The sequence below is a fragment of the Schistocerca cancellata genome, chromosome 1 (genome assembly GCF_023864275.1).
Source record: "Schistocerca cancellata isolate TAMUIC-IGC-003103 chromosome 1, iqSchCanc2.1, whole genome shotgun sequence".
In the NCBI taxonomy this organism is placed as follows: Eukaryota; Metazoa; Arthropoda; class Insecta; order Orthoptera; family Acrididae; genus Schistocerca; species Schistocerca cancellata.
This window is the reverse complement of record NC_064626.1, coordinates 81,930,303-81,942,421: the sequence shown is the minus strand read 5'-3', so window position 1 is coordinate 81,942,421 and position 12,119 is coordinate 81,930,303. Positions and strand designations below refer to the sequence as shown.

The window sequence follows — 12,119 nt, the reverse complement described above, 5'->3', positions numbered from 1 at the left end:
TACACACTCTGAGCACGGCTATATGTTTAAAAGAGAATGTAGAATATAATAATTCAGTTGAATATTAGGTAGTAATATTGACTGCATGATTTAGGATCATTTATACACTGCAGACATGTGTTCAAAACAATGATGCAAGGGCATAAACTGGGAAATTATGTTAAAGTTGTACGAGGAATATCATGCCTTGATGCACAATGAGCAGTGCATTTATTTGATAAATTCCATGTAAATAGGCACGCCAGCCAGACAAAAGGAAGGTAAGACAGACAATACTTCATGGAAATAACCTGCTTTGAAATACCAAGTCCAGTCAAAAGAAGTGTTTCAAAAAACATTGCCCGACATATTCTGCATCACCCATCAATGAATAAAGACTCTTCAACATAAACTGAAAGATGGAATGACCACTGCTAAAGACGGTCATGGAAAACATTTCAATAGACCTCATGCCATATCAAGTGATGCAGGGCTATGATTATGAACACATTTTGAGTTTCCCGAAGCAGATGAGGCATTACAGCAGGAAAAAATCCTGAAAAGAATGTCTGTACCCCAATCTCAATCTCTGCTGAATGTATCAATTGCTTCTGATCGCAGCTACAGACTAACAGAAATACACAACATTGAACTTGAGAGTCAGCTACTCACACCAAACCAGACCAACCATACAAAGTGCTAAATAAACGATATGGAAACGGCTAAAATGAACAACAATATACATGGTATATGTATTGTCCTACAACAGGTATTACTTTGTCGTACATTGGCATGTGCCACAGTATTCTGCCAGAGACAGCTGTCATCATAATATGATTTCACTGTTCATTACTTTTGTACTGCAAAAACAACCCAGTAAATTTGGGGGATGAATCTGCCAAAAGGAGAGGTTCTGCCAAATTAGTTTCCTGTTTGTTTAAATTTGTGATGCTTGAAGAAGGTATAGAACACAAACTGATTGTATGGTATGACCACTGTGTTGGGCAGAACAATAACTGGGGTGTTTTAGCACTTTATTTCTATCTGGTCAACTGCAACTACTTTACAGAAATGCTTCAAAAGTTTTTATATTTGAGCCATAGTTTCCTACCTAGCAGCAGGAACTTCGCAGTGTTCAAGATAAGAAAGTAAGTGTCAATAGGTATCGTTTCTTTAGAATGAAAGCATTGCTTAGGCCTTTGTCGATCCTTCAAAACTAACCATTCACAGGATGAAATGAAAGACTTCAAAGTTGTAGGATCCACTGGAGTTCGTTTTCAAAACTCCACCTGCTTTGAAAATTACTGATGTTCTCTGATTGTAGCTATGTGGTGACGATTTGCTGCAATCACTATATGCTCGCATCCATGGGAATAACATTTTATTGTGAACATTGGTTGTGAATATGAACTAAACAAAAATCCTGTTGCATTCTGGTTTCCAGTTGCTATATAGTGGTATACTGAAATGTCATAAGGAGAAGAAAAGCAATCTATTGGACATGATGAAATCTATGGAGCCAAAATACAGGCTATTTACAAAAACCTGGAGTGTGACAACTGAGTCTGATGTATCAGATTTATGTGTCTGCTTGACAACAAACTCACGTTCTATTACCTTTTTAAGACCAAAATAATCAGTTTACAATAAATATTACTTTATATCCTGTTATAATTTTCTTGCTTACAACTTTTGGATTCTAGGAACCTTATTAATACAGCAAAGTGATCTGGAATAATGCTGTATATCTGTTGCTATACAGCGTTTTTTCCATTTTAATACTTACTTGTTTTCAAAAAACTATGCTTAGTGCCATTTTAAGAAGCACAATGATGTATTTTCAGCAGTCTGTATGCACAAACATTCCATATCTGCTACTTCATTATATCCAATAATTCTATGGAATTAACAGTTTTTGTCGATTTCCTAAAAACTTCAAAATGTTCCATACAGCATTACTCATGTACATGCTTCAAGTGTATGACTGCCAACAAAGTGCACTATCCATTGTCTTCTCTGCTCTCTCTCACAACTTATCAGCAGATTTTGTTAACTTTCCACCATCAGTTTCTAAACATGCTCTCTTCTTGACATGTTGAATAAATTGGTCATCTGCTGGTTGTATGTGTTGTTCTTGCTTGATATTTCAACGGCACGACTCGCTGTCTTCTTCCGGCACTCCCTGAGACTCAGGGAGCCCCTGAAAAGATGAGGCATGTCATTGAAGTATCATGCATGCATGATGCAAACAACTGGCAGTAGACCTGATTATTCAACATATCAACATATTGCTGAAAAAGTCTGAAGAATTATGTGCGCTCTTCTTCTTTTATAGTTTAGGACAACATATTTTATCCAAGAGAAATCTGGAGCCACAGAAAAGTAAATTCAGTTCGTAGGTGAAGCAGAAACTGCTGGGCATACCATCAAGGAGCTTCCATGTGGCAATGGAAAGTTCCTTGACAACAAACAACTAAAGGAAATTCTTCATTAAGGAAGTATAATTCAGCACCTCACAATGCTACATATTCCAAAACACAACGAATTCAGTGAAAGACAGAACTGCTTGGTTGTGGAAATTGCCAGAGCCATAATGCATTTACATGGAAATATTCCACAACAGCTTTGGTTGGAGGTGGCAAGCACCGCAACCTATATCCTAAACTGAACAGGGATATACAATATTCTAGGAACATCTCCAAATGAACTATAGTATGCCAAGACGAACATTTGCCGGTTATAGGCTCCAACTGACATGTTCATATTCTGAAACCACAGAGAAGGAAGATGGATTGGTAAACAATGAAAGGAATTCTTACTGGATATGTTCACAGTGAAGGTTACAGAATTTATTGGGAAGAGAAGTGCAGACTCATTAAATCATGAGACGTCATCTTTGAGGAGAGACCACTGAAGAGCCCGAAAGGTTCAAAGGAAAGGAATGTGAATCAGGATCCAGCACTTCAGACTGAGGATCAGACTGCTATTAACAGTGAGACTGGTGACAATGACAGTTTCTTGAATGTAAATGAACACCCTCAGGAGGAGGAGGAGACATGTAAGAAAGCCTTATCGGGTCTGCATAATTGATTAACTCTCATAGCTTCACAAAAATTTAACAGTTATGTGATGCATCTCTCAACATTTTTCCAGGAGCCAGAAACATACATATAAGCACTGAAGTATGTTCAAAAGGATTTCCCAAAGGAAGCTATGGATTGTCAAATAAAAGTTCTTCAAGAAAATAAAACATGGAACCTGGTTGAGCTATGACATGGAAAGAGGTCCATTCCTAAAGGAAGGGCATACAATGTGAAAATAAATATTGATGCCACAGTCAATAAATTTAAGGCAAGACTGATAATTAAGGGTTACTTGCAATGGAGAGGAGCTGGCTATGACCAAACTTTTGATTCTGTACTTAGAATATCTACCATTCGAATACTCCCCACAAGTGAGAAAATGAAACTTGCACTAATTGATGTTTCAACTGCTTTTCTTTATAGGGATTTAAAAGCAACCAAACATGAGGTGTGATCAAAAGGCAATGAGAATTTTTTAATTTTGTGGGCTTTATGCATTTGTTTTCAAAACTGTTTTTTAATCTTGTTGGTACTCATGTTCCTGGCATATGTTTCCATTTTCAGCTGTTTTGAATATTTCACTTATTGTTGACAGTTGGATAGGTTATATGTGTTTTCGAGTACATGAAAAAGACAGATCAAAGAACTTGCATTAAATTTTGCTTGGAAAATGGAATACAGTGCAGCACTGCACTCAAAATCTTCCTTGTGTCTTTTGGTGAATCTACTATGAGAATTACAAGAGTTTATGATTGGTATAAATGTTCCAAAGACCATTGAGAAGACACTGAAGATGATAACTACCTTGGATGCCCTTGTACATCAGTTGCGTATGACAATGTGGAAAAAGTAAAGAAAATGGTTCTGGGAAATAGCTCAATCACTATCAGAAAGCTTGCTAATGATGTCAGTATATCCTTTGGCTCATGGCAAGCAATTTTTTGGGTGTTTTGGACGTGAAACAAGTAGCAGCAAAGTTTGTTCCAAAATTGCTGAATTTAAACCAAAAATGATGCCATTTAGACATCAATCAGGAATTGCTAAATAAAGTCAACAATGACCCAGAACTTCTAAAGAAGGTAATAACAGGTGACAAAACATGGGTATATAGGTATGATGTTGAAATTAAGGCCAAATTGTCCAAATGGAAACTTCCAGAAGAGCCAAGACTGAAAAAAATTTCACACGTTCAATCACATGCGAAGGTTCTTCTCACTGTTTTATTTGATTACAACTCATGAGTTCCTGCCTTATGGCTAATAAGGATTACTACCTAGAAATTATGCACCATTTGAACTAGTTACTTTCATGTTCTTTCCACATAAATGATTTATAGTAATTTGTTTCCCAATAACAATATATAACTAGTACTATAGATGGTAAAGTATAATAAAAGCTGAAACAAATGAATTTTGGATGTTAGTTTGTAAAGTCATATTCTTGGTCTTCAAGATATTCATTTATCAAATAGCAACATTTATCAATAAAAAATTTTCGAAGTTCCAATTTAAAATTTGTATTATCCTTTAAATCTTTCATGTACTGAGGCAATGCAATTTAGAGCTTAATGCCCATGTGGCTTACATGCTTCTGAGTTCGTGTTCTTCTTACTTGTTCTATCTGGAGATTATTATTGTTCCTTGTGTTATAGTTGTGACAGTCTGCATTTGTGTGGAGACTGCTTAGATTAGCTTTGATTAAGAGTACACATTTAAATACATAGACTGATGGCAGAGTAAGTATTCCTAACTTTTTGAAAAGAGGTCTGCAGTGATCTTGTGTTGGACTGTGGGTAATTATTCGAACAGCCCATTTTTGTAAAATAAAAATGTCTTTCAAATTAGATTTTGAGCTGGCCCAGAACACTATTCCTAATGAGACAACAGAATGAAAGTATCCAAAGTATGCCATTCTGATGCCTTCTAGAGTGCAAACATTTACAATGACTCTCAGTGCAAAGCAGGCTGAGTTAATTCTGTGTGTAAGAAATTTTACATGGTGTTTCCAGTTCATAGCTTCATCTATATGCATTCCTAACACTTTTGTAAAATGCACTCTCTCTATTAGTCTGTCATCCAGTTCTAGATTAATGTCTTCATCCTGAATCATTTTACCAAACTGTGTGTAATTTTGTTTTCTTTGTATTGAGTGTAAGTTTATTTGGACTGAACCAAGTCTCAATACTTTTTAGGATTTTGTCAGTAGTTGACTGTAACGAGTTTTTAAAGTCGCTCACTATCAGACTTGTGTCATCTGCATATAGTACAATTTCGGCTGTATCATATTGTAACTGTAAATCATTGACATATATGAGAAAGAGTAGTGGCCCTAAGATGCTGCCCTGGGGTACTCCTAAAGAAACTTCTTTTGCTTCTGAAACTAACCTTATTTTTTAAATTGAATTTAGTGGTGAGCTCTACAATCTGAGATCTGTTTTTGAGATATGACTCAAACCACATTTTAACTCTTCCTCTAATATCTACTGCTTCCAGCTTATCAAGGAGGATTCCATGGCAGACCGTATCGAAACTTTAGATAGATCTAAATTGATTCCTACTACACTTTTGTTTTTCTCCAAATTTTTAATTATTTATTGGGTGTAGTCTATGACTGCAGTTTCTGTGCTTCGTTTTGCATGAAAACCATGTTGATTACTATTCCAAAGTTTATTATTGTCTACGTAACTAGTGACTCAATTTCATCAGTTTCTCTAATATTTTGGAGGAAGCAGTAAGAAGTGATATGGGATGGGAGTTTTCTATTTTATGTCTGTCTCCATTTTTAAATAATGGCCTAACTTTTGAGATCTTCAGTCGCTGAGGAAACACACCTTCACTAAAGGATAAATTTGCAATATGTGCTAAAGGTTTTGCAATCTGCAAGGCAGTCCTTATTATGTCTGAGACTGGTACTTCATCAACATCTGCTGCCATTTTTGGTTTTAAGCTTCTAATCACTCTAATTACTTCCTGTTCAATTGCTGAAGGAATATTCATGCTGCAGGCAACCCTTGGAGCATGTATTTTTTGTTTTTTGTTTTGTGAAGTTTAAGTTTAGTGAATGTGGTACATTTAAAATAGTTGTTAATATAGTTTTCCATTTCCTTCTTTTCTATATTGCAATTTTCACTGCTTTTGAGTATTATTTCTTCCTCTTCTCCCAAGGTAGTAGTTTCATTCCTCACAATGTCCCATATAATTTGTGGTTTGTTGTCTGAGTTACTGATTAAACTGTCATTATATGGCAACTTTGCCTCTGCTGTTGCCTTTTGGTATATTTTTCTGTACGTTTTTACATATTCTACAAACTGTGGATCTGAGCAAGTTTTAATTTCTTGGTTCAATCTTTTCATGGTTATACTGGAAATCCTAATGCCTGTAGTTACCCAAGGTTTGTGTGCTTTTTGTTCTGAAGACTTGGACCTCACTAACTTCTTAGGGAAACACATTTCAAATTGTGACATGAATACAGAAGAAAAGTATTATATGCATTATTTGCACTTGATTCTGATCTCACATCTGTCCAGCTTTCATTGGTTAGACAGTTAACAAAATGTGTGCAGTTTTCTTTATAAAAAATTATTTTATAAGTGTGGCAAGATGTTTTCTTCTGCAGGCATTGGGAAAACGGTAAGCACAAGAGCATTGTGATCAGATAAACCAAGGTCAGTGTTATTTACCTCCACTTCATTGGAATCTGTGTTTGAGAATATATTATCTATGAGGGTCTGTGATGTGCATGTTATTAGGGTAGGACCTATTACATGGGTTAACTTGTTAAAACTCTGTAAAATATTCAGAAATTTATCTTTAACCGTATTATTGCACATAAGATTTTAAAACTGAAGGAACTGCAAAAAGCTGCAAATTTAAGAAGGAACCTGGATAAACTGAAAGAACCAGAGGTTTTAGAGTGTTTCAGAGAGAGCATTAGGGAACAATTGACAGGAATGGGGGAAAGAAATACAGTAGAAGAAGAATAGGTAGCTTTGAGAGATGAAATAGTGAAGGCAGCAGAAGATCAAGTAGGTAAAAGACAAGGGCAAGTAGAAACCCTTGCGTGACATTAAGAGACTTTGAATTTAATTGATGAAAGGAGAAAATATAAAAATGCAGTAAATGAAGCAGGCAAAAAGGAATACAAATGTCTCAAAAATGAGATCGACAGGAAGTGTAAAATGGCTAAGCAGGGATGGCTAGAGTACAAATGTAAAGATGTAGAGGCTTATCTCACTAGGGGTAAGACAGATACTGCCAACAGAAAAATTAAAGAGTTGGAGAAAAGAGAACCACCTGTGTGAATATCAAGAGCTCAGATGGAAACACAGTTCTAATCAAAGAAGGGAAAGCAGAAAGGTTGAAGGAGTATTCAGAGGGTCTATACAAGGGCGATGCATTTGAGGACAATATTATGGAGATGGAAGAAGATGTAGATGAAGATGAAATAGGAGATATGATACTGTGTAAAGAGTTTAACAGAGCACTGAAAGACCTAAGTCGAAACAGGGCCCCGGGAGTAGACAACATTCCGTAAGAACTACTGATAGCCTTGGGAGAGCCAGCCATGACACATTCTACCATCTGGTGATCAAGATGTACGAGTCAGGCAAAATAACCTCAGACTTTAAGAAGAATATAATAATTCCAATCCCATAGAAGGCATGTGTTGACGGGGGTGAAAATTACCGAACTATTGGTTTAATAAGTCACAGCTGCAAAATACTAACACAAATTCTTTACAGATGAATGGAAAAACTGGAAGAAGCCAACCTCAGAGTAGATCAGTTTGGATTCCGTAGAAATGTTGGAACACGTGAGACAATACTGACCCTACAACTTATCTTAGAAGATAGATTAAGGAAATGTAAACCTATGTTTCTAGCATTTATAGACTTAGTGAAAGCTTTTGACAATGTTGACTGGAATACTCTCTTTCAAATTCTGAAGGTAGTAGAGATCCAATAAAATGAGGGAAAGGCTGTTTCCAATTTGTACAGAAACCAGATGGCAGTTTGTAGTGCTTCAAGAATTTCCACGTAAATTCTAGAACCACTTGGCCTTCCTCTGTCTCAAACACAATATTTTAAATAGAAGTGTGAGAGAGACGAATCCGACCTACTGCGCATTGCATGTTTGTGTGTGCAGGTCTAAAAACAGTCATGAGCAAAGAGTGGATGCAGCATCCGACAAGTACCTGCTGTACGATCCACAGAGCATGTGCTATTCTTTGCTGGTATAGTGACTGTGATGATTTTTAAGGACAAATGAAGAAACAATATTAGACTTTCATGTAATTCGTGTGTTGGACTTGCTAGAAGCAAAACATGTTCATAATTCCAAGTGGTTCTTAAACCAACTCGCTTATAAATGTAAGTAAATGTGTTTCTAAAGCTCAAAAAGTGAGTGAAATACAGGAAGACGGAGATATTCAGATGTGGAATGTGAGAATGTTATTCTGTGTAGTCCAAAACATTGTTAATTGGTGAAAACATAAAGTTTCTATATTTACTCCACACATTCTATAGTCAAAAAAAGCGTTAGAGTGTGGTGACCAGTCAAAAGGACTCGAAAAAACAGGAATTTTGAGAAGAAATAGAAGAAGAAGATCATAGCAACCAGATATAATCAGATAAGATAACTGTTTTATGTAATTGGATTAAGACCAAAAATCAAATGGAAAAATTTGTGGATGCAACAAAAAGGAAGACATAAGGAAGTAATAACTTTAAAAGAATGGAAAGAAGACCTCGACGTATTATACTAAGAAGAGATACGATGAGAATAATTGAACTAAGAAGATCCAGTGGGGGGAGTATACAACTCTCACACACATCATGGTGATGCCGACACAGAAACAACATCCGACACCGCTGGCACCAGTTGCGGTTCGCCAGTGCTGACCTGCTACCACAGCTGCCTACCGACGCCAACATCTGATGCCACCAGCTTGCTGTTCACCAGTGCTGACTTGCCGTCACATCCGCTTACCTATATTGCGAGAATTCTACGCCGGGTGAGCGCAAAATAGAACTTAGTATCTTAGCAAGAAGTGATACAAACAGTAGAGTGACTTTTATTGTAGTTATTATACTTAGAATTAATTCGTTAAATTATAACTAGATCTAAAATTAATAGGAATATGGATAATTCACAGAGAACCAGCCATAGCTATGAAAGTAACTCAGGAAGCGCCAGACTGGTCTGAATTAGTAAAAAGCCCAAAGTGCAGATTCAGTGGCCTTAAGAAAGGAATTAAATGCAGCTTTAAATGCTCAAAGTCTTAAATTAGACTCAGTAAATACTCAACTAAATGAAAAATAGATGACCAGGGTGCTTCATTGAGGAAGGAACTAAGTGTGACTTTAAGTGAGAATCTAGAAACACAGAGTGCAGTTTTAAATGTTCAAAGTCTTAATTTAGATTCAGTGAGTACTTAATTAAATAATAAATTGGATGTTCAGAATGGAAGTTTAGGATTGTTAAGTGCTAAGGTAGATTCACAAAGTAAAGACTTAAGTAATTTATGTGAAGGCACTGGAAATTTGAAAACTGAATGTGATGCTTTAACTACTAAAGTAGAAAATTTTAAAATAGATTTCAAAGGTGAACTAACTAGTTCTTTAAGCAGACAAATAAATCAACTGTTCACGGACTTATTCAGAAACAGAATGATCAATTTCAGGATTTAACAAAAAAGTTAGAATTTGATATTGAAGATAATTATAATAATGTAGAATCAAAACCTATTGAAAATTTAGAATCTTTAAAAGATGTGTACAATAATGAATACAATAATGTAAGACAAGGTTTAAGTACTTTGAAAGAGAGTGTAGATCAGCCTAAGAAATTAACGTCGATTATTCAATCGCAAATTATAGGTGTCAGTACGCAAGTTCTCAGTTCACGAGTAGGTAATGTAGAATGAATTTAAAAAAAGAATATATATGACTTCGATATTATAAATGTATGTATTTTGGAGGAACCATATAATGAAATGATGGGTCGAAGAGTTGCCGCGAGAGTAACCTCCAGAAACATTTCGACTATTGCTTCTTACAAACTTAATAATACCAGCAAGGTTACGGACAACTTGTGGATGGAATTTGAAATGATCCAAAACAAAGTAGAGAAAAGTGTATTGTCACCTAATGTTGTGTTACCTAGTGAAGTGGTGATTGTTTTGCAGTGGGGAGACTTTCAAACAAAATTTAACGAGAAGTACTGGTCTGCACTTGCTCAAGTGAACTTAATATCAAATCCATGGGATACAGGCAGAGTTATCTATCCCTCAGGGATGTTAACCCTTGGTGTTAATGGGCGGAATGACGACCATTGGATCCCGAGTTGTTTTCGGTGTTTCTTCTGTAATAAAATTTTCCTGCACTGAATTCTCTTCAAATCTTAAACTATTCTGTAATCTATTCCTAAAATCTTAAACCATGCTATACTGTTAGCACTTAGAAAACTGGATAAGACTGTAAGATAAAGACTGGTTTAAGAGAATTACATATAAACAGTGATCTCTAGATGAAATAAATGGAATAAGAATATTAAGTCTGTGTAAAATATAATGTAATGTGACGAAGTGAGCAACAGTTATACTGTAGTGTATAATTTTCGAGTTTGTATAGAATGTTTTATACCTTTTGTGAGATGTGATGTAGATGGGAGGATTTGTATTGATTTCGAAAGGAGTGAGTAGAGTAGGTAAAAGCATGATTTACACTAACAGATAAATCATGACTAACACAAAACACACATCACACCTTTCAAACAATCTCACAAACAAGTGTGCCTGATTCTTCATCATTTGCTGTTTCCATAGCGCTGCTAAGATTTTCTTTGTGGGCCTCAAGGGTGAAGGTGGGAATTTCCGTTCTGTAGGAGACAATTTAACATCATACCTCCTCTGGCTTCTCGCTCAAGTACTGGTGAGGTATGGACTGTGGGGAAGGGGGGTGGGAAGGGTTTCCTGTCTTTGGGGCTGTCTTCTTTCTCTTCTTCAATCTTAGCAAACACATCTACCTTTTTTCCTTTCTTACTTCTCGTTTGAGGATCTATCTATTTTTCCCTCTTTTCCTTATTCATCTACTAAGATTATAGAAGTCGAGAAGTGGAAGAGGACTCTAAGGTATTAGAAGAGGAACTAAGAAGTGAGAGCAAAGTGTAAAATAAGATTTCATTTTACCAGGAAATATTTAATTATAGTGTACATAAAGATGTATACTAGGGCAATGAACCATGAGGCCTATTCATAAAGGATAAGGGGGACATACCCGGCATTTGCTAAAGATATAGGGCAGGCATACCTACAGAGAGATAGGATGACCTGTGGCCCGATGAATAGGGATGTTTTATAAAGGGACGTACCTACCAGAATGGAAGGAGGAAGTGCATTCATAGGGTCAAAAAACATTCAAATGTGTGTGAAATCTTATGGGACTTAACTGCTAAGGACATCAGTCCCTAAGTTTACACACTACTTAACCTAAATTATCCTAAGGACAAACACACACACCCATGCCCGAGGGAGGACTCGAACCTCGGCCGGGACCAGCCGCACCATAGGGTCAACCCACATGTAAGGTATAGGTACTGATCCTAGGGGAAAAGAACAGTATTGTGACAAAAGTCACACATTTAATAGGAATTATTCTGGTAAGTTTGAATTCTATGTATCACTAGCCTTATTATGTTTTATGTGAGTTTACAAATGGCGAAAAGATAACTTTCAGTTGCCCAGAGTTCCTACAGACACAAACTACGAGCGTCACTCCAAAAGAAATGCACACTATTTTTTTTATTTTTTTATTTTTTAATCTGTATTTTATTCTACATGTTTGAAAGTTTTACAGTGTGTAGAGACATCCTTTAGGAACAATATTTTCATCTTCAAATCTTGTTCCATGAAGAGAGTCTTTCAGTTTCCCAAAAAGTTGATAGTCACATGGAGCCAGGTCAGGACTGTAAGGCGGCTGTTTCAGTGTTGTCAATCTGAGTTTTGTAAGCCACTGTCAACATCCTGGGAATTCACCTGGCACAAACCTTTTTAACGCCA

General features: G+C 36.2%; 1 protein-coding gene across 1 annotated transcript in view; it reads right to left on the bottom strand.

The window, feature by feature from the left end:
- Positions 1-1,794: 1,794 nt before the first annotated feature.
- The window catches only part of LOC126165787 (1,5-anhydro-D-fructose reductase-like), an 81,677-nt gene continuing 71,352 nt past the window's right edge, over positions 1,795-12,119 (bottom strand). Inside the window, exon 8 of the mRNA XM_049920351.1 lies at positions 1,795-2,179. The gene's annotated coding sequence lies outside the window, so the exon portion shown is untranslated. The remainder of the gene's footprint in view (positions 2,180-12,119) is intronic.